At 34.4% G+C, this 23,115-nt stretch overlaps 1 long non-coding RNA gene across 1 annotated transcript; it reads right to left on the bottom strand.

The window, feature by feature from the left end:
* Window positions 1-2,907: 2,907 nt before the first annotated feature.
* Window positions 2,908-21,520, bottom strand: LOC142353391 (uncharacterized). The gene is made up of 2 exons (XR_012761049.1): window positions 21,467-21,520; window positions 2,908-3,505 (listed from the first exon to the last, which is right to left on the bottom strand). It is a non-coding gene; the product is annotated as an uncharacterized LOC142353391 (long non-coding RNA).
* Between the last annotated feature and the right edge of the window lie 1,595 nt (window positions 21,521-23,115).

Raw genomic sequence — 23,115 nt, 5'->3', positions numbered from 1 at the left:
GTCCAGAATTTTGCATGGTCAAAGTTGGACAAATTGCAATAAATATACGATCACTGCATCAGCTACAAACTGCAAAAAGTTGACGGTTCACATAAATTGTTTCTTTCCTATATAAAACCTGAAAGTTTTTAACTTAAGTTTATAGAGTTTAATAAACTTTGCGTAAACCGAGAAAACCTGGCAAAATTTTTGGCTAAATATGATTTACTCTGGCTTGTAATATGAGTTTGACCTTTTTCAGTTTCATAAAGCTTTCTAAAACACAAACAGTAAAAGTTTCAAATACAACACAAATGATTGAGCGCATTTTTTTCGCATTCCATTTTTTGCACTTTAGTATTTAGCTCAAGTGTGTTTCGGTTTTCCGCTTGAGTGATGCCACTTGAGTAGATACTCTGGATTAAGAGTACTTTAAGACAGCTGATAAGTTTCATTTTCAAAAACAAGGCTAAAAAAATTAATTCGTTCATGTTCAAACTTATCCGTATTCGTGTCCAGACTTTCGTGCATTCGTGTCCAGACTTTCGTGCCTTCATGATGAGACGTTTGTGCCCTTTTCGGCATTTCCAGACGATGTAAATTTGAATGGACGACGCCTCCTGGTGTTTTCATCTTCCGTCAGGACATACCTGAGTCCGTCTGGGACCTCAACATGAAAACCCCCCACGAAAATAAACCTCCAAGTGACTATTAACAAGCTGTGCAATTTAGCGCGTTTGGCAATGTCTCCCGGGCTATAGCCATTTCTTAGCGGCCCGTGTGACTTGATATACTTGATAATCTCTCATAACCGAACAAATTATTACGACCGCAAAATGTAAATATAAAATGGGGTTTAGTTTGCGTGGTGGTTTATTTTTTAGACCCATTAGCTGATATATGAAAACAGGCTTATTTTGTAACGGGTGGAAATGAGAACAACGCGAGGGTGTTGCGAAATAGAATAGATTGGTTATATCTTATTTATTTTTAGGCACTTTTTATTTTATTACCAGAAATTTTTGTTCAACTAAAAGCATCATTTATTCTTCAAATAAAAATTTTCAGGAACGTGGGAACTTTTATTCAGAGTAAAGGCCTTCGCCGGTGTCAACATTTACAACTACTACATGTCGAACAATAAAACTCCAGCCATTCCAGGACATTCTATAGTTCACACAGAGCGACTATACCGCCGGTCAGATATCGAACAGAAAATAGGAAACGCGTCCTTTATCAAGTTCAATATATACGATTTGAACCGGATTCTGGTTCAGACTGTTTTGTTTAAACCAGGGATATTTTCAATGCAAATCATCAGTTGCCAAATATTGTTGCCCTATATGATTAGATATAAAATACTTAGTTGCACTTAAGTTATGATAAATATTATCACAAAATAATCCTATAATTGCGTTCTCCTAAAATGGGTTGTAACCATATACGAAACTCTTAAGTTTGAATTCTGTTGCATTATTGACAGTTTTGGTTGAGATTCATCACTCTTTTTCTCCAACTTTTTGGAATATAAAGATTTCTTTAAACAATTTTAAAGTCAAAATGACGACTTCTGAAATTTCAAATTCTTTCAAAAATTACCCAAAAATATTTGCCTATTTTTGCACAAGAGAGGAGAACAGTTGAAAATGTTCCAAAACCAGAACCGGGAGACGGTCTTGAGGGCTGGTTCACATGGGACCGTGTGATCAAAACAACTTCCTGGAATTTCGAATCTCGGATGGTCGGCGATCGCGGGGAATATTTCTCAATTGCAGGATTCGAAAGAGAGGACAGATTTTTCTACGTGAATGAAAGATGGGGAATGTGTGTTGGAGATTACGGATGGTTTGTGGCGCAATCTAGATCATCCATGGATAATTTAGGGAGTCGTTTCTTTAATCTGTGCACAAGTTTTAATCTGAAGGATTCAGATTTTACATGATAATTTGGTGTCTATCTAACAGAAAAATTTGAGCCAAAAAAGTTAGCATTGGGCGCATGAGCTTTGAGAAACAGTTTCGACATTGCAGTTTCGTCATGATAATTGCTTTTGCAAAAATCATTTTTTTAGAATCTTAACGGGGGTGAGGGTTAAAATGGGGGCGAGGGGAGGGGTGGGGATTTAAAACAAATATTGCCGCTACAACAAATTTCGCCACTAGTAAAATAATAGCACGCATTTTTGAAATGAGGGAAAACTATAAATTTTTCTGATCAGGGAAAAGAAACAGTTCCTAAATAAGATTGTGGGACTAATTATGCCAATTGGTGGGAAAGAGAAGACCTCCTTTCGGATCCGAAGTTTGATAAGTTTAATCTGTCAGTGCAACCACCCGCTTTCTTCTACAATCCACAGCCGAGCTCTGTCAATCTGGTCGATATGAAAATGGCAGGAAAGATATCTATTGAAGTAGCCTACATTTAACAAAAGAAGCCTGCCAAAATTAAACTACAAAAAAAAATAAATTAAAAATTGCATTTTAATTAAAACTGTTAAGTAATATTTTTTCAATGATCATGAGGCAAGTGGCAGAATTTGTTACTGAGAACCCGAGGTTACACCGAAACAATTGGGCGAATGGTTTTTCTTTGAAAAAAAAGAAATTGAGAGATTTGAGTTTTTTCTACTAAAAAAAATCGTTAAAAGCTCCTCTCTCGTTATGGATTGAGAATTTGAAGACTTCCCGGCGTTGCAACACCGAACTGCAATTAAAACTTCAATTATTATCTCGAACGCAACTTTTTTTTGAGAAACGTATAAAAATTAGTCAGAAAATGGAGCGGTAGCACTCGGCCAAAATTAATGGAAATTTCCTTCCTTTTAGACGATAGTTGAAAATAAAACAAAATGCCAGTGAGACAACATTGAAAAAACAAAACCCAATTTCTAAATATATTTACAAAAGTCACTCGAGTCACTAAAATAGATAAAAAAGACAAACTTCAATTCAGCTCTTTTCAATAAGAATAATATATCTCTTAGAATATAGCTGTCAGAATATCAATCCAGTAATTAGTAAGTATAATTTGAGAAGTCAAGACCAGTTGAATTTGAGCCGTTGTCACTGTTGTCCACCTCACCCACCGTTTTCATTTTGGGGCAAAATTGTATGTTTGAGGTGTATTGAATAATTTCTTCTCTTTTATTCATTTATTGTACTCAGGATTTTCATTACTTGTAATCATTAGGCTAATTGAAACTGTTGACCCTGTTGACCACAAAAATTTTAACGTACAGATTTCAGGTGTAATAATGTTTTCTTCCGTTTTCGTTGATTTGATGTGCTATGGATGTTTGTAGCATTCATACATCAAGCAGTTGTAAGGATGGCCCCAGAATAAAGCGGGTGCTGGTATAGTGCGCGGGGGCAACTTGACGCACATGAACCTTCGTTCCACTTCCCCTGAGCACGGGCACTGGAAATACTGATACTGGGGATGGAACACAAGACATGCGCAGTCGCCATCGGTAGGTGAAACATGTTCTGTCGTGTTCCACAATGCCTCACTGACGTCTTGTTGATATCTTAGGAGAATGAGCTTTCATAAAAGGAAAAAGAGGAAAGATTGAGTGACCTTATATCCTGAGTCGGGCTGGTTTTGCAGAGAAATAATGTTCGGTGAATAGCGTATTTCACAACGAGAATGAAAATTTTATATCTGAAAATAAATCGCAAATCGCATAAAACCTACAAATAGTCACAGCTTAGAATTTTGCGGTGATTTTAAGCGGCGACATTGCGAATGAATTGCTTTTCTAAGCAACCAAATATTTTTTACCTCTTGTGTTTATTACGGTCGCCATTAAAAAATCTCCGCTGATTTGTCCAGTGAGTTCCATTATGGGCTAAGTGGTGAAATTTTTATTTTCACCAGAATTCACCCCGTTCACCTTGATTTTTACCTCTTCAATCAATTTAAACAGTTTTTAGGTCGGCCTTTATTTTAACTTATTTTAACTGGTAGCACATAAAGAATGCTAATTTATTTTAACTGGTAGCACATAAAGATATATAAGCATTGTAAACTGTAAAAAAAACTGAGACAATGTTTTGTTTGATTTTTTCCAGCCCAACTCTTTCCTCTACTTTAGTCTATTATCTATACCACTTAATACTCAATGAAATCAAATTTTCAGATGCTGATCAGGCCAAATCACTTAAAAACAATCTTTAAAAAATTATTCAGTTATTTCACAAACACTATTTTTGAAAGAAATTAGTTATTGATAAATTTTTTTCGATAATTCTACCCGGATGGTTTTTCTTAAAAACTGCCTATTTTTTCGCAATTTGATAAAGTTTTTATAAAATGTTACAAAGAGAAAGCGCAACTCGATTGGGAAAAGGTTTTTTGTGTTATAAAAAGTAACAGGCCTAAATCATTGCTGACTGCTGGGCCGAATTGCGATAGAAATCGTTCTTCAAATCATCGGCAGTGTTTTACCCAGAGAAAACTCTATAGAAAACTCTCTTTGTTCAAAAACCGCTTGAACTTCATTACTGTAATTATAGCGTGTCCCATAAAGTTGAAATAAGCCAACGTTTCAAAAGCCACAGGAAGGAGTTCACAGGTCAAAGTTCAAATTTAAAACATGTCGAAAAAGTTGATGAATCAAAACTCATTGGAGAAAACTTTGACATTAGAATGAGCACATTGATGCTCAATTGCACATTTTTGACGTTTTTTGAACGTTCGCTTATTTCAACTTTATGGGACAGACTATACATACTCAGAAAATCCGTGACCGAATCAGCCTCTGATCAATGTGTTCCACCATACCAAAGTGAGCTGTGATCAAATAAGATATTCCGGTAGACCATTGTTTGTCATTTCGTCAGCCCAAAAATGTTTTCAGTAGACTATGTGTTATTTGCTTAGGTGAGAGCTTATCCGTACCTAAGGTTCAGTGGGAATCAGTACTGATTCAGAACAATTTCAGTGAAAATTCAAATCTTAGCTCTGATTCAGAATAATTTCAGAGATAAATCAAATTTTAGTACTGATTCAGAAAAATTTCAGAGCTAACTGTCAAATGAATTCTGATCTTCACAGAATCAGAGCGAAAATTAGAGAAAATATTTAGAATTATTCTGAATCAGAAAATAATTCAGATTGAATCACTGAAAAAAACTCTGAACCAGACCAATTCAGTGCAAAATGTGACCTGAATTAGACTCTGAATAAGTACTGAATTTGCGTTAACATTAGATACGGGTAAGCTTCTTTGTCTGATAAAATGTCAAACTTCACAAGCGTTAAATTAATTTTCTTATTGAACAGATACACTAATGGTTGGTATTATATCGTCAACTGATACCACATCTGTACCAGTAGCTACACAAAAAATCGTTACAACTGTGAGGCCAAAAAACTTTGAAGGATTATTTAGATGTAATCCTAATTGTGATTATAACCAAAAAACAGTTGCCTAGTTCGTTGGCATAACAAGAGTTTCTAATTGAATGCGAACAAGGCGCCAGATCCGTTGGAGCTGATAAAAAACCCCTTTTGGGTCAGAGGGACTCTGAGGACGAAGTGAAAGTGTAATTCTTATTTGAGGTGAGGAAATTTTAGTCGACAATATACCATTCTGAAATATGCGTTCTTTGACAATAACGAAAGCAATTTCACATTTCAATAAATTTGAACAATTCAAACAATTTGAACAGTTTAAAAAATGCGAAAACAAGAACTAAAACAATAACGAAAACAATAGTTGATGCAATCTAGCACCCTTCATTTTCTTATCAGCTAATGTTTTCCTTAAAAACATTAGCAGATAAGCAGGATCCGATTTCCTGCGACCAATTGAAAAATCATATAAAGACACGTATGCAGGTTCTCGTAGTTAGGAGTTGAGTAATGTAAAGACTATCAACCAAAGACTGAAAAAATAGGTAACATTGTCGACAAAGCAACTTTGGGGGTCTATCGTGATTAGTAACTTATATTTCGCATCATGGAAGATGACGTCACCAGAGACCTATTCATAAAGCAAAAGTTTGAAGGAAAGATTCAACAAGTTTTTCATAAAGATACGGTAAATGCCCGACTCGTTTCACTAATTGCAATTAACATGGAAAGGAAGCATAACCAACCCCGGGTCGAGGTTTGGTGGTGAATTTTTGTAAGAAATTCGGTGAAAAGCGGTGAATTAGTTTTTTTCACCGCATTCACCGCATTCACCGCAGTTCTTACAATTGGTTGCAAAATGCATAGCCAAACAAACACAAACAGAGTCGGCCGAACTCTCCTCATGTAATCAACTTGGTGTAGGAGTCAAGGGTGGAGCTGAAAGTATCATACACGCGACCAAATTACATTTGAGAAAATGCAGCTTCCACAGGATGCAGGAAAATTACAGACGAATTTTAAAAACGCCTTCAATTCCATTGAAAGAAGTCAAATTCTAAATCCAGCTGTTACATTAATGCCGAGTCTTGCATCATTTGCCATATATTGCTACTCACAGCACAGTCATCTTTATTATAGTAACAAATCTGTAACGAGTCAATCTGTAGTGCATCAAGGAGATTTCTTGGGTCCTCTGTTGTTCTCCCCAACTTTGTCGCCTATAATAGAAGAGATTGAATCAAAAATATCTAATCTTACCCAATATCTAACGATAGTACCTTGACGATGGTATTACTGTTGGTACCGTGACGATGGTATTATTGCTGGAACAGAACCCGAACAGAACGAGGCTTTAGATATATTGACTGTATCGCGGAAAACTTGCGGCCTAGAACTCAGAAGAGACAAATGTGAGGTATGGTCAAAAGCAGCTCTGAACACGACCGATAACAGAATTAAAAGAAACGGTAGAGAAAGACTTGAAATAATGGGTGCTGCTGCTTGATCCCCCCGATTCGTTGCTTCCTCGATACAGAAACGAGATCAAAAGATCGAAAAAATACTGGAGAATCTCGAGTACATAAAAGACCCACAGGTGCTCTTGGCATTCTACGTTGTTGCCTGGGAGCACCAAAAATGGTGTATTCACTGCGCTGCAATACACCATTTTAGAAAGCTCCAAATATTTTTAAAGAATTTGACTCGCTTAAAGGACAACCTCTGAGAAAATACTGGGAACAGTCTTGTCCAATGAATCATGGCATCAAGCATGTTTGCCTATCAAAAAGACTGGAATTGGAATCCGACGAGCGTCTGATCAGATAAAAACAGCCTATATCGGTTCGATATCGCAGTCTGCTACATTAGTAGAGCTGATAACTGGCCAAAGTCCGACAGCAGATCACACTTTTACCAAAATGATTGATGAAATAAATGGTTTGTCAATATCTCAGCTTACTCAAAGCAAAATACAGGTAGTCCTCGACGAAGTTGCTCTCAATAAATCAATTGAAAATCAAACGTCCGAAAGAAAAAAAGCTTGTTTACTGTCACTCTCTCTGCCTCAATCAGGAGCATGGCTATCGCCAGCTCCTATACCGGCTCTCGGCCTCCATCTTTTGCCAAACGAGTTTCGTGCAGCTGTGAAGTACAGACTTGGCACTCCCATATTTGAAAAACAAAGATAGTCTCCCTATTGTAAAACAGGATCTTTGGATACACTCGGTGATCATGCTGTTGCATGTCATGGTCGGGGCGATACGATTTCGCGACACAACCGCCTATGGGACAAATTTTTTTCTGCTTGCAGCGCTGCCAACCTGTCACCAGTCTGCGAGCAGAAAAACCTGATACCGGAAACAAATTCTCGTCCTTGAGATATGTTTTTACCTTGTTGGTCTGCTGGACAACCGGCAGCTCTTGATATACCCTTTACCTCCCCACTGCAACCCATTATTATTTCAAATGCGGCGAGGAAGTCTGGATTTGCCCTGAGAGCTGCGGAAGACAGGAAGTTGGAGCAATGTTCCCAACAATGTGCCAACATAGGTGTTCAATTTATTCCCATGGACACTTAAGACATTGACGCAAATAGCTCTGCCCACTGACAACAAAAGTTTGTACTCAGCTGGTTTATCAGTTGCTTTCAGCAGGCTTGCGCAATCGGTTTCTGTCAGACTAATGCGAGGAAACGCTATAATGTTGATAGCAAGAAGCGCAGAACTGTGAGCCAGCTGCAAGCAAAAGAAGCCTCCTTAATGTTTCATGACTTTCGATTGTGCGGGTTTCAGTATCCCAATTGCAAACCAAATAGTGTGGGTTCCAATATCCTAGTTGAAAACCCGATTGTGTGGGTTTTACTATTCCAAATGAAAACACGACTGATTAGGTTTAATTAATTATGAATTTTTATTCTTACTTGACCAAAGTGGGGAGAATAGAAACATATATTTCATATCTGGAAAACTGAAATGAACTGTTAAAAATTGATTTGTTAAACTGGTGATCTGCTGTTTTATAAACCTAGTCATGGTCACCAAGTTAATTGTTAATTCAAATTTATTTTTAAGTTTCTTACAAAAATGCACGAAAAAACCTCGACCCGGGACTGTTAATAACAGCCTCTAATTATCGCGGCACCGGGGCGCAAGTTATGAAAGACAAGTACAACGACAAGTAGAAAAACTCAAAGCAAATACTTTCTGCTCATATTGTGGGCAACAATGGACTACATCACTTTACCGATCTTGTCCTGTATCTGGAAAAAGGCAACAGTTGCCATAAAAAATAAATACTTTGCAATCATAACAATATTCAGATGACACAACTATTAAGAACAACCTTCCAATTTCGAGTCAATTTCTTGTGATCTAATAATACCTGCATATCATTGTTACGCAATTCAAACTCAAAATTTTTTAAACATCAATATTTTTATTTCAAATTGGTGATTTCCTACTTTCATAACACATTTCGGCTATTCAAACAACAACAATTTGCTAAAAAATTTATAAAATTTATCTAGCGTGTCGCCAACTTCGTAGAACAGTACTCATAGTTTTCCAGGCACTAGTTATTTACTTCAGAATTATTACTTAATTTTGAAATGGACTCTTAGCAACTCAGTACGCCAAAACAAATGCAAAATAGCAAAAGAGACTCATTTTTAGATTCAGATGTATAGAAATTGCAAGAGGTTATGCGAAGTTGTTTCTGATTATCTTCTGCAATAATGTCAATTGACTTATTTATCAATTTAAATATGGAAGAAAGACTGTTCGAATGTACTGTTCCTGTTTTGTTTGCCCTGATAGACTGGGAAACATGAAATTTTCATAGAATCATACGATTCTTATCGTATGTTCCCTTGGACTCACAACCGCTTGGTTTGTTTGTCAGCCAGGAGTCTGAACTGACCCGAAAAAGAGGCCACGAAGAGATGACATCTGGCGACAAACGAAAAAAAGAAAAAACACGTTTTGATGTGTAACTATTGTGAACAGGACTCTGGGGAGATGTATGTCATTTCTCGACTTATTGCAAGGGTCCATGAATCGTCAATAAAACCTGAGCATTGTGGATTTCCACATTTTCTCCTGCAAATTTGTCGAGTCATTATGCTGGGGTTCACAAAACGTCGAAGAAAATTGAAAAAGTTGTGAAGGAGAAGGAGGTGTAGAAAGAGGCGGTTAAATTGGATCTTGATTTTATCATTTTGTCATGTGGTTGCATCGTACGTTAAATCTCGAATTTCCTTGTTTTAATTTTGAAGGGTTAATTGTTTCAGTTTGTTGTTTATTTTTTGTTTTTACTCTTTATTGTTTATTGTTTCACAGGATACTTGTTGCTGTTCAAGATAAATATTTAGAAGTCAACTATATTTAGAAGTCAACTATCATTTTTTTTGTCAGATAGTTTTGAAAAGGACCGCCAAAGGAGAAGTTGGTGTGACGGGGGGGGGGGGGTTGAAAATTGAGTTCACAGGAGTAAGTTAGAGAGTAAGAGATCTGTGATGTGAATAAGAGTGCGAATTAACGCGAAAGTAAGAGCGGAACGCGTAGAAGATCCAAGCGCTTCCCTTTGAAGCTTAGGGTTGATAAAACAACGCAACTTCCAGTCAACAAAGATAATATAGGAAATTAACTGTCCAACGAAGGAAAAGCTGTAATCAATTCGAGAGGCATTTTGATGCGAGAATGTAGATCCACATTTTTCAAAACAATACTCTTTATGAGTTATCTCTTGGTTTCTGAGCCTACGCGTGCTTAGAGGCCGGAAAAGAAAGAAGCCCGGTATCACGGGAAGCACAAAGAGGGGACAGAAAATTTTCCTTCCGTAACCTTGTTCTGAATGATGAACCGTTCTGAAAGGCAACACATATTGAATTTTGGCTTCGGAGTATAATAGAGCAACCTGATACACTGTTTTTTTAAGGGGAGTAATTCAAGGGGTTTTCGTGTCCTTTGGGGAGCCCGTCCTTAACAAGGATTTTGTAAGACTTTTGGCAGGTGATTGAGATTGCTGCTGGTTATTTTGTTATTGCTCTTTTTGTGGTCAACGTTGTTGTTGTTATTGATGTTGTTGCTGTTGCTGTTGCTGTTTTTGTTGTTGTTTGTTATCAGGGCCACCCTGTCGAGGATAGATGGCTCGAGAATGCTTTATGACAGGAGGTAGATCAATGAGCCAGTTTATTACCGGGTTCTTTTGGTTATCTTATGTGATCATAAACAAATAAAATCAATAAGCAAAAACCTATCAGCTTTTTGGCTGACAACAATCGTACATCTTATCGTACAAAAAATTCATTCTTTTAGAGATCATAGATACAACCGCCCTTGTTAGTACAGTATTAAGTTAAGAAACTCGCAGCGGCGTGGAAAAAGGAAAGACAAAAGACATGGGAAGAGTAAATCTTGGGAATGGAAACAAAAACTGGCAGACAATCTCTGATTTTGATCGGAATATCTTATCTATGCAAGAGTCAAGCAATTTAAGAAATTGTTTTGGGTCAGATTTAACCTGATAAATTCAGGTCTCGGACCTCGAGGCTTCTTTTTCGTGCGACGACCGCGCAGCTGGGTTTTAATTTTTGCAGTATTTACCTAGTAGTGTTGAAAGAAGATTACAGGGGGAGGGGAGGTTCATTTCGATGAAGAGGGCAACAGATATGGCAAGAGTGAAGGAAAGAATAATAAGAATGAATGCAAAAGGGGATTGGTTTTCTATCAATCAGAACACCATACTTCCTTGGGAGAAATTTTAGCTTTACAAATGTGAAAATGAGTATGGATATAGGAGCAGCTGGTTAAAATAAAAAGATTTGAATTGATATGTTGACTAATATGGTGGTGAAATGAAGATGGGACAATTCTTTTTTCACTTTAGCAAATTTAACATCAAAAATAATAGCCTACTGATAAACTGTAAACAAGGCCAAGACAGAAGGGGCAGTTTGGAAACGAAGAGTGAATAAAAAATAGTCCCCACAATTGTTGCAAACTAAATGGTAGGGTTGACTATTTTCTGTGTGATGTAGTTTTTTCCAAAAGAGTGTACTTTTTAAGCAATGACGACACTCGTCTCAATATTCTACTGCTGGGGGGCTAGAACTTTTCCCTCTGTACTCCTCGGAGGGGGAAAAGTTTAAGTGAGATACAATTTCAAAATAATAAAATAGTGAGTGGAGTAGAATAAGACGTTGTCAATGTTAGTTGGTTTTTTGCCCAAGCTTTGACTTGAGGGTTTTTTCAATATTAAGGAAAAAAATCCAATGGTGCGACTACCTGCAACTTCGTAGGGGTTGTCTATTAAAAACAAAGAAAAAATCCAGTACTTTGGTGTTGCATAAACTGAGAGTGTCGGTTTCCTGTCCGTACTGAAGTTTTTTAGGTATGTATATTTGGCTTGAAGAGTTGGATCTGTTTCGAAGTTTCTTTCAAAAAAATTTCTTTCGACTAATTGTGCATTCAGAAGAAATCACATTGTCTAAAATAAACCTATTGGGAATTTGAAAGTCAGTTGGGTTTTTGAATAAAAAGATGGAAACAGGTCAGCTTCGAGTGTTTGAGGGTCTCTTAAATATAGGCCTAAATATTGATTTAATATCTTATTGGTTTGACGGATATAAATTATGAAGGAATTATTAGTGGTGGATATTCCAAGAAACTTGTAGACTGAATTGTAAAAATAATGGTTACTGGTATGTTTCGGCTATCAATCATTATCAATTGAAAATGACACTAAGCACCAGATCAAAAGTTTGCTCCGTGTGCTTCAAAAAAGTTCCAAAAAAGTCTTGGATGATGATTGATCCTTCCTCCTAAGAATCAACAAAATCAAACAGTGTTTCTAAAGTGGGGTTACTTGATAGGGGACTACTACTGTAAATGAAAGATTTATTTGATGAGCTCTTACTAAGTTGTCTTTGTTGTAAAAGTACATTTCAGTACCTTGCTATCATGTTGGTGGAGTTCGAAATGTTTGCAATGGATTTTGAATACGTAGGGTTTTCTGAAATGTTTTCTGAATTAAAGCCGAAGTAGTTAAGATGTATAAAAGGGCACATGAAAGATTCAGTTATCAAAAGTATTTTTGGTGCATAAATTTATAAGAGAAAGTGTATGCTGCTTCCTATATCACGGAGACCATAATCACAAAAAAGTAAAAATTCCCGGAGAGTACCAAAATTTTCATGGTTTGTGTATAATACTATGTCTACTAAGTCAGAAAATTTGGATGCACGGACTTTTAAATTTAGTAGGTTTTCATATGCTGGTAATATGTGCAATTTTGTGGTACTCAGACACAAAAAGATCTTTAAAATTTTTCATCTCAGAACATAACGCTGAAACAATTTGTTTCAGCTAAAAAAATAACTTAACTGAGAACAATTTTGATATAAAAATACAATTTGGATGACTGCAATATAGGGGAGCAATTGCATTCATTTCTTGTTCCGTAGGAACTTAAGGGTAAAGAAGTGGTTCCTCTATTATATTAGGTACTGGTTATTAAGGGGCAGGGAGTGGTGACAACTGAATTTGACTGGTGTCATGGTACATTTTATTATATGGTGTTAACTTCAGGTTTCTACTTCGTTTTCACCATCTTTAGGTGTTTGGTAAATTGATGTTACAATAGAAAATAAAAACAAACTGCATGAGACTCCTAGTACTGTTTTTCAAAAGCCAATAACGTCTTTGATAGTTTTTGTATTTCAAAAGCTAGTAGAAGAAGAGACAGCAAAAAAATTTTAATATGAAACATGCAAACAAAATTCTGGCTCCATATATGTTGTAGCCAATTTATCAGAAAGTGTTTTTAAAGCGGTCAAATAGAAAAAAAATGGTGACAGCAATGAATCTAGATATAACCGACTAATAAGCCTTTCAACGCGATAGATATTGCGTTGAATTTGGTCCTTGTTTTCGTTTTGAAGCAATCTGTTCCAGAACCTTTTCAGGTAAAGCAGCAGCTGCTCCGGAAATCTTTTTTAAAACTGAATTGTGCTGCTAACTTTTCGTCGAATGTAGAGTTGCTTAGGAATGTATTTTATAGCAGTCTTATTCTGAAACGTTGTCAAAGTTGATGAAATTGTGCAAGTATTAACGTTGCTTATCTAACTTATAACTAGAAAGTATACATGTTTTATACCCATGCCAAATACTGATATTCAAAAAGGTAGCGTCAACGTCATTGATTTCAACATTTGTTTGAATGAAGTGTAACTTAAAACTCTAAGCTACAAAATTAAATAAAATTTTGCTGAATTAGACTTCAATATAATTATTGGTCCGGTAAAAGGTTTTCGAAATTTTGAAAAGTTGGGAATAAAATTTCCATACGTTACAAAACAAGGTAAACGCGAGTCACTGTTTACCTTATAATAAGAAACCATAGATCGTTTGTCGTTACATAATATTTACTTTTCAACTATTTCAAATTTTTCAAGGTACAAAATGATAACGTTTGGATGCTTTGTACTAATTCAATAGACTAAACGATTATAAAAAAATAACAAAGGGATTTTTTGTTTAATCTGTGTTTCATACTTTATTATTTGAGATTAAATAGTTATAAACAACTGAACATTCGAATATAGCAAAAAATTTCGTTAAGACGATATTCTATCCAATAAAATTAACTGCGTGACAAAACTTCGGCTTTTGATTGATATCAGAGAAACCTGTTGTTGAAATTGGCCCTAATAATCTGAGACAATAGGAGAAGAATTGGCTATTGCCATCAAATTTTCCAAAGATACAACCGACTTTTTCCGTCAGAATTTTTGCTGCAATAAAGTTTGACAATGTGGGCAGAAAATTGCGAATTTCTTCAAAAATATGGAGTTTATTTTTATCTTGCGAAGAAACTAATTTCAGGTTTTGGTTGCTTCGACTCATTTATTGGAAGCTTTAGGTTGAGTGTGTATAAAATTTATATCAATAAAAGAGTTTCGCTGATTTTGTTTAATGAACAAACGATCTAATGGAGTATTATGAGTTTAAAATATGATTACCTATCCAACAGTTGTTGTTCTTTTTGTGATACAGACTATTGTCACGTATGATTTTTCGACTGCACTAAAACATTGAGATAAATTTGTTAAGTTTGCCGGTTAGATGGTTCAATTTCGGTATTTTTAGTCACTTTTTATGCAGAGTTAAAGTTAATTGAGCAAATTAGTCGCTTAAATGCAGTAACAATGAGATAGTTTTTGGTTTTAATTTATATGTTCGGATCTCGGTCAATTTGCTGTCAATTTTCAAAATATTGCTCAAAACTGTCAATTTCTGACAAAAAACACTGGATTTTTTGATCAACCATAGTTAATTTCAGTAAAATTGGATAAAAATGACATATTTTTTAAAATTCTACTACACCATGTAAATAAATTAGTTACAATCTGTCAGTTTTTGGTCAAAATTATTCTATATCGGGGCTATAGAGCATAAAATTGGGTCAAAAAATTAAATTGTGCTTAAATATTGGTCAAAACTCTCCAGATTTTGGAAAAAAACCAGTAAAGTTGGACAGAATTTGGGTAAAAGCAGACAAATTCTTGCTAAAAAGGAGTATTTTCAGGACCAAGTGGGGTATGAGTAGGCATATATTTGCTAAAATATGGAGATGATTCAGGGTCAAAATTGTTCGATTTTTGCAGAGATTTTATCAAACTATCACAAATCCTTAGTTCTTGCCTTTGTTGAACTTATAATAAATAATAATGGATTGTCTGTCCTTATTTATATGAACTTTTTTAGCACTTGCAACTTTATCATGGTATAAAATGATAACATTTGATGCTTTGTACTAATTTTTACCAAAAACTATTTGAGATTAAATAGATACACACAATGGTATATTCGATGATAGCAACCACTTTCGGTTAGACAATATTCGGTCCAGTGTTTTTAACTGAATGACAAAATTTCGGCTTTTGATTGTTGTCAGAGAAACCTGTTGTTAAAATTGACCTGAATACTCTGAAGCAATAGGAAATAAGTTGGCTTTTACTATCATGTTCTCTAATTAATATGTAGCCAACGTTTTCCCTGAGAAATTTTGCTTTAAAAATGGTGGGCAGAAACTTGTAAACTTTTTCAAAAAAATGGAGTTTTTGCTATCTGGCAAGGGAACTAATTTCAAGTTTATGGTTACTCTGACTCATTTTTTAAAAGATTTTGGTTAAGTGTGCATAATTTGTACATCAATAATATGTTTCGTTTGTTTAGTAAATTGAAGAAAATATCGAATGGGGCATTTTCAGCTTTAAATACGGTTACCTGTGCAATTGTTTCTGTTCTTTTAATACTATAGACTATTGTCACGTATAATTTCCCGACTGCAGAAAAGTATCTTGAAAATGTTAAATTTGCTGTTTTGATGGTTTAATTTTGGTAGTTTGAGGCAATTTTTAGGCAAAATTAAAGTGAATGATTCGAAATATGGGCTAAAGTGCAATAAATATGGGTAAAAGTTCGATAAGTAATGGTTATATATGTTCAGATCTTGGTTAAAGTTTTAACAACTTTTAAATAAAAAATATAGGTTTCTGACAAAAACACTGCATTTTTTCGTAAAACATAGTTAATTTCGTTTAAAATTGCATAAGTTTTGATAAACTTCAACAATTTTTTTTGATTTGTAAACAATTTGCTTCAATTTTGGTTCAAAATTGCTATTATTTGTGTTATAGAGCGTGAACATGCCTCAAAATTTGTTAATTTTGCTTAGATTTTGTCCAAAACTCTCTGAGTTTTGGGATAAAACCTATAAAGTTGGAAAAAATTTAGATATATTTGGACAAATTTTTGCTAAAAGAGAGTTTCTTCTGGACCAAGTAGAGTAAAATGCGGCATAAATTGTGTAAAATTGACAAATTTTGGTCAGAATGGGACAATTTTTGCACAAAATTTGTCAAATTCTCATAATTTCAAGACGAAAACTGTGATTAATGCGGTTAAATAAGCTTAAATTCTTCAAATTATGGGTTGTTTTTGAGAAAAAATTTGACAAACGCAGTACGATTTAGGGGTAAATTTGGTTAATTTTGTCAAAATTTTAGTGAAAAGGGACAAAAACTGTGAATTCCAATTTTAAGTTTTTGAAAAAAAAACTGTAGAGACGGCTAAATTTCGGATGAATTCTCTGTAGACTCTGTTTCTTTGATAAAAAAGCAGACAAAATTGGGCTAGAAAGTTGATAAAACCAACTGTGTCCGATACTCCACCGTAAAATAAATTTAGGCGTTTGTTGCTGTTATAAATAAATCATTACCTTTGGCAAAGTGAGATATTTTTTCAATGAGCTCATTTCCATCTAAATCTCCCTCGAACATTTTGGTTTTTCTAGGCGAAGGGTTGCAGTTTTGTTGAAAATGGCTTTGCCTGCTTTAATTTTTTGCTGAAGACTGGTCATCTGTGTCTAAGTCTGATAATTCAACAGATTTCAACAATAAGACATCTCCTGCTTACGATAATTTTTCAAATTGTTCCATCTCTTTGTTTAAATTATCATCAAACTCTAAGGAACAACCGGAGTAGTAGTTTATACTGTCGTCTTGTTAAAGTGGTGTTTTCAGTGAGATTTTATTATGGTATTGGGTTACAGCGTCATGAATAATTTTTTGACCGCACGAAAGCATCGAGATAAATCTGTTAAGTCTGCCGTTTTGATGGTTCATTTTTGGTAGTTTTAGTCACTTATTATGCAAATTCAATTTTATGCAAGTTAATTAAACAAAATATGGGCTAAAATGCAGTAAAAACGCGATTAATTTTGGTTTTGTTTTATATGTTGAAGTCTTGGTTAATTTGTTGTCAATTTTCAAAAAATTGCTCAAAATGTGTCAGTTTCTGACAAAAAACACTGAGTTTTGAGCTCAACCATAGTTAGTTTGAGTAAAATTGGATAAAACATGACAAAATTTCAACAATTATGGTACACTTTTAGTATAATAATTTAGTTTAATTCTGACAGTTAATGGTCAATATTACTATTTCTTTGGGCTATAGAGCGTGAAATTGGTTCAAAGTTTGTGAATTGCGCTTAAATATTTGTGAAAATTCTCTAGAATTTGAAACAAAACCAAAATGCTGTAATTCTATTTATTTGAGGTGATCGTTAAAAAAATTGACAAAACGAGTTCAATTTGGGGGGTAAATTTGGTTAATTTTGTCACTATTTTAGTCATAATTGACAAAAACTGTGAAGTTCTGGACAAAATTGTCTCTTAATTATACCTTTTACTGTTAAAACTGAATCTGTTAGACTCTGAAATATAAATGTAGAAGAGGCTAAAAGGCGGGTGAATTATGTGTATTTTCTGTTTATTTAGTAAAAAAGTAGACAAACATGGGCTAGAAAAAAGGTAATCCCATCTTTGTCTGACACAAAATCGTAAAACCTTTGGTTTGAGTGTGTATAAGTTTCATATCAATAAAAGGGTTTCGTTTATTTAGTAAAATCAACAAAAAATCTAATTGAGTACTTTGAGTTTGAAATATGGTTACCTATCCAAGAGTTTTTGTTCTTCTAATACTATAGACTATTGTCATGAATAATTTTTTGACCGCACGAAAGCATCGAGATAAATCTGTTAAGTCTGCCGTTTTGATGGTTCATATTTGGTAGTTTTAGCCACTTTTTATGCAAATTCAAGGTTAATTAAACAAAATATGGGCTAAAATGCAGTAAAAACGCGATAAATTTTGGTTTTGTTTTATAAGTTCAAGTCTTGGTTATTTTGTTGTCAATTTTCAAAAAATTGCTCAAAATGTGTCAGTTTCTGACAAAAAACACTGAGTTTTGAGCTCAACCATAGTTAATTTGAGTAAAATTGGATAAAACATGACAAAATTTCAACAATTATGGTTCACTTTTAGTATAATAATTTAGTTTAATTCTGATAGTTAATGGTCAATATTACTATTCCTTTGGGCTATAGAGCGTGAAATTGGTTCAAAGTTTGTGAATTGCGCTTAAATATTTGTGAAAATTCTCTAGAATTTGAAACAAAACCAAAATGCTGTAATTCTATTTATTTGAGGTGATCGTTAAAAAAATTGACAAAACGAGTTCAATTTTGGGGGTAAATTTGGTTAATTTTGTCACTATTTTAGTCATAATTGACAAAAACTGTGAAGTTCTGGACAAATTTGTCTCTTAATTATACCTTTTACTGTTAAAACTGAATCTGTTAGACTCTGAAAAATAAATGTAGAAGAGGCTAAAAGGCGGGTGAATTATGTGTATTTTCTGTTTATTTAGTAAAAAAGTAGACAAACATGGGCTAGAAAAAAGGTAAACCCATCTTTGTCTGACACAAAATCGTAAAACTTTTGGTTTGAGTGTGTATAAGTTTCATATCAATAAAAGGGTTTCTTTTTTTTAGTAAAATGAACAAAAAATCTAATTGAGTACTTTGAGTTTGAAATATGGTTACCTATCCAAGAGTTTTTGTTCTTCTAATACTATAGACTATTGTCATGAATAATTTTTTGACCGCACGAAAGCATCGAGATAAATCTGTTAAGTCTGCCGTTTTGATGGTTCATTTTTGGTAGTTTTAGTCACTTTTCATGCAAATTCAAGGTTAATTAAACAAAATATGGGCTAAAATGCAGTAAAAACGCGATAAATTTTGGTTTTGTTTTATAAGTTCAAGTCTTGGTTATTTTGTTGTCAATTTTCAAAAAATTGCTCAAAATGTGTCAGTTTCTGACAAAAAACTCTGAGTTTTTAGCTCAACCATAGTTAGTTTGAGTAAAATTGGATAAAACATGACATAATTTCAACAATTCTGGTACACTTTTAGTATTATAATTTATTTTAATTCTGACTGTTAATGGTCAATTTTACTATACCTTTGGGCTATAGAGCGTGAAATTGGTTCAAAATTTGTGAATTGCGCTTAAATATTTGTGAAAATTCTCTAGGATTTGAAACAAAACCAGAAAAGTTGGACAAAAATTGGATGCAGGTAGACAAATTTCTGCTAAAAAGGAGTATTTTCTCGAAATTTAGGGTACAATTAGGCATAAATTTGGTGAAACCAGAAAATTTTTTGTCAAAATTGGTCAATTTTTGCACAGATTTTCTCAAATTCTCACAAATTATGTACCAAACCGATTAATTATGCGGTTAAAAATGCTGTAATTCTACTTATTTGAGGTGATCGTTAAAAAAATTGACAAAATGAGTTCGATTTTGGGGGTAAATTTGGTTAATTTTGTCGGTATTTTAGTCATAATTGACAAAAACTGTTAAGTTCTGGACAAAATTGTCTCTTAATTATACCTTTTGCTGTTAAAACTGAATCTGTTAGACTTTGAAAAATAAATGTAGAAGAGGCTAAAAGGCGGGTGAATTATGTGTATTTTCTGTTTATTTAGTGAAAAAGTAGACAAACATGGGCTTGAAAAATGGTAAACCCATCTTTATCTCACACAGAATCGTAAAAAAAAATACGAATTCAGGAGCTAAATCTAGGCGTTATTTGCGTCGTTCTCTTCATATTCTAAAGAAAAATCAGATTAGTAATATTCACTGTCGTCTTGGTCGCTTAAAAGTAATTCTTTTAATGGAAATTTATCATGGTATTGTTTTATAGCAATTCCTTTAAGTAATTCCTTGCCTGACTCGTCGTAAAATTTTACGTTTTTTGGAATTTTTCTGTGCGTTAGTTGATGATAGTCTAAGTATTTTATGGAAACGTTTCTGCTTAGTACGCCGGAAAAGGTGAGGTTTTTGCCTTGAGACCAAATTATTTTCAAGTTTTGGAACTGGGAAATGACATGCTGATACCTGAAAAACCGGTGAAATATTTCTCCTCTACGTCCCCAGATGTTAATTGGGGGAATTTGTGATCCATTTAGAGAATTACAGGTTGTGTAAAACAAATTATGTAATCTCATAGGTTTGTGGAGTAGAAATTACACCACCAAAACATACTGCAAAAATCACAAATAGGTCTATTTTTCAAATTGGTTTGAGTTATTTCCAACATTTGTAAATTATTTTATCACTTTTCTTGCTTTCGAAACCATCTCTGATCAGACACACTTGCCTTCGAAATCGGTCCTGATCAGACGCAGTAGCGCTCAATATGCCCTCTGGTTGAAGAATTTCAAGCGCAGGATTATCGACTGTCTAGCGCTTGAACCGTTTATGATCACACCCGTTGCGCTCAAAATTGGTCCTGATCAGACTCAAGTGCGCTCGAAGCTGCCTATGATCAGACTCAAGTGCGCTCGATTCCACCTCCGATCAGACTCAAGAGCGCTCGAATCCGGCTCTGATCGGACTCAAGTGCGCTCTTGCGCTCGAAAATGCCCTTTAATTTCGAGTGCTCACTGAACAGGCGTGCGCTCGAAATGGTTTGGACCACGGCGAATTCGAGCGCACACCTCCGCCTGGGTTACTATCGCTATGAGATTGTAAAATTTGTTTTTTTCCGTTTGTGCCCCCCGAAGCTTAGTACGTGCATATTATTTGCACCTCTCAGAAACAGGTGCCATATATTTACATAATTATTTACCATATATAGACACGTGCTCAAAATAATGGTTCAGGGTTCTTCTTACAAAAACCTGCATTCGTTCGCGAATATATGAAACGTTATTGATTACTGGCTCTTATTCTTATCCTCATTCTCTACACTTTTCAGTTTAACATTATTTCTGTTAACTAACGGCACTCTTTGTTTAGTTTTGGTTGTTGTCTAAGTTTTTAAGATTCAATGCGTGATTACCAAAGTTTTATACGAAAACGTGGATCAGGCGCGCTTCTCTTAGCATAACAATTATTCAGAAATGATGAAGCGGATTGGCGCTGTGAATTCCGTCTCTCAATCAATCCGTTCTTCTTTAGAGAACGACAGAACGGAATCTGTTATTCCTCACAATTATAAAGACCAGACCACAAAATTAATTAATATTCAGATTGTACTTGGCTCTTGAAACCATATTTTGAATTCTCTGTATACCTTTGCGCCATTACATTGCAGTTCATCATATGAGAAATTACTCTCTTTGTTCTTTTTTGTTTTGGAATGTTCTCTATGCAAAAAATCGAAAGTTATAAAAAATTATGAACCAATTTTCTTTTTCAAAATGAAGGCTCATATTACACTGTCATCCATTTCTGATGCTCCATATTGTAATGAACACCGATGAACATCGTGTCATTTATTGAGGCCCTGGGCACGCACAGCAGCGAAAATTCTTTGACCTAAAAAAGTTACCACTTTCTATATCGAGCATTCAAAAATTAGTGTCATACGTTGAAAAATTTTTCGTTTGTTTTTCAGATACTTGTTGAAATATTTTGCCTTATTCGAACTGAAGCAAAAACGTCTTTTTATGATAAGCTTTGGCTGAGTAAATTTTGTGCTCACCAAACCAAATAAAGTTACTTTGAAAGCTCAAAAAATTTGAAGAATTAAAACAGTAATTTTAACAATATTCGAGAAAAGTAAAAACGATTTATTGTAAAATACAGATTTCTGTACATTTATCATTGAATTCCATGGCAAAATTCCATTCTACAGATAATCGTTCAAAAATTTGATACCAAAGATGTTTTCGTTACAAAATCGTTGAGAAATTGATACCAAATAGACAAAGGAAAGCAACTAAAAAAATTTGAGCAGGTACTATATCTATCAAATGAAAAGATCCGACAAAATTGTTTATTTCTAATAGCGTTGCTGCAAAATTCTGACAAATTTTTTAATATGAAAAGCATCTGCTATCAGATTTACGGTATCAAAAACAAGGCTCCAGAATGCAACAATAGATGCACCATAATCCAAAAATTCAATTATTTCACCGCATTATTATTTTTAGCTAAATGTTTCTGACAAAAAGGGCTATTATTTCCTCGACTCGTTAAAAGTCCGTATCTGGATCCAAGTGGAATTCAAAAAGTTTTTAACCAGCAAAAAATGAGTGATTCGGACCTGAGGTACTCAGAGCTGTAGTAGGGAAGTATTTCCAGCTCTGATTACGTGGCTAGTTTTACAAACTAATATGGAATAAAAAGATGGAGCATTAACCATACATATCTGAGCAAATATTTGATTAGGCTGGTCAATATTTTCGTAATGAAGAGGAACACGCTTGTTGTCTACTTTATAAGAATCAAGAAATTTTTCAGTTCAAGTATAAAATTTTCACATAAAGCAAATTTTTTCAACAAGGATGTGGCAATATGTCAACCATAGTTTTCATCTTTTTCATCATTAAAACTTATAATTTGTCAGGCCTGATTTTCTTTTGCAAAAAGCTTGAAATAAATTGGCAATACGTGGTCAATGTCGGCTTTTTTGTAAACAGTACCTAAAACGAAAGAAAACTTAATTGGTGACTAGTTTCATAAAATGTCCTACTCGATAATAATTATGGATCAGGTCGGCAACTTGCAGTTTTCCAAATGCCCATACCACTGTTTACAAGAAAAATGAATTCTTGAAATTTAGTGTCAAAAAACTGTTATTGAAGTTTGGGACTCTATAGTTTGAGGCCAGCTCGATAAAAGCACAAAATCGTAGAATTGGGCGAATTTCATGATGATGACTCCTGACAAAAAGTAAACTCTTTTTTCAAGATATAAGTGACGTATTTAGAAGTTTGGAGTACTAAATTTCAATGTGGAAACAGTATGCGCAAAACAGAAAAGAAATACGGAAGATTGTCAATCGTTTCCTTAAAATGATACATGTTCATGATGGCGTATATATTGTTTGCTTTAGCTTGAGAATAGTTTGAGCTGAAGCTT

Source organism: Convolutriloba macropyga, chromosome 14, assembly GCF_964194025.1.
Source record: "Convolutriloba macropyga chromosome 14, txConMacr16.3, whole genome shotgun sequence".
Lineage (NCBI taxonomy): Eukaryota > Metazoa > Xenacoelomorpha > Acoela > Convolutidae > Convolutriloba > Convolutriloba macropyga.
The sequence above is the reverse complement of the archived record's forward strand: the minus strand, read 5'-3'. Positions and strand labels throughout refer to the sequence as shown.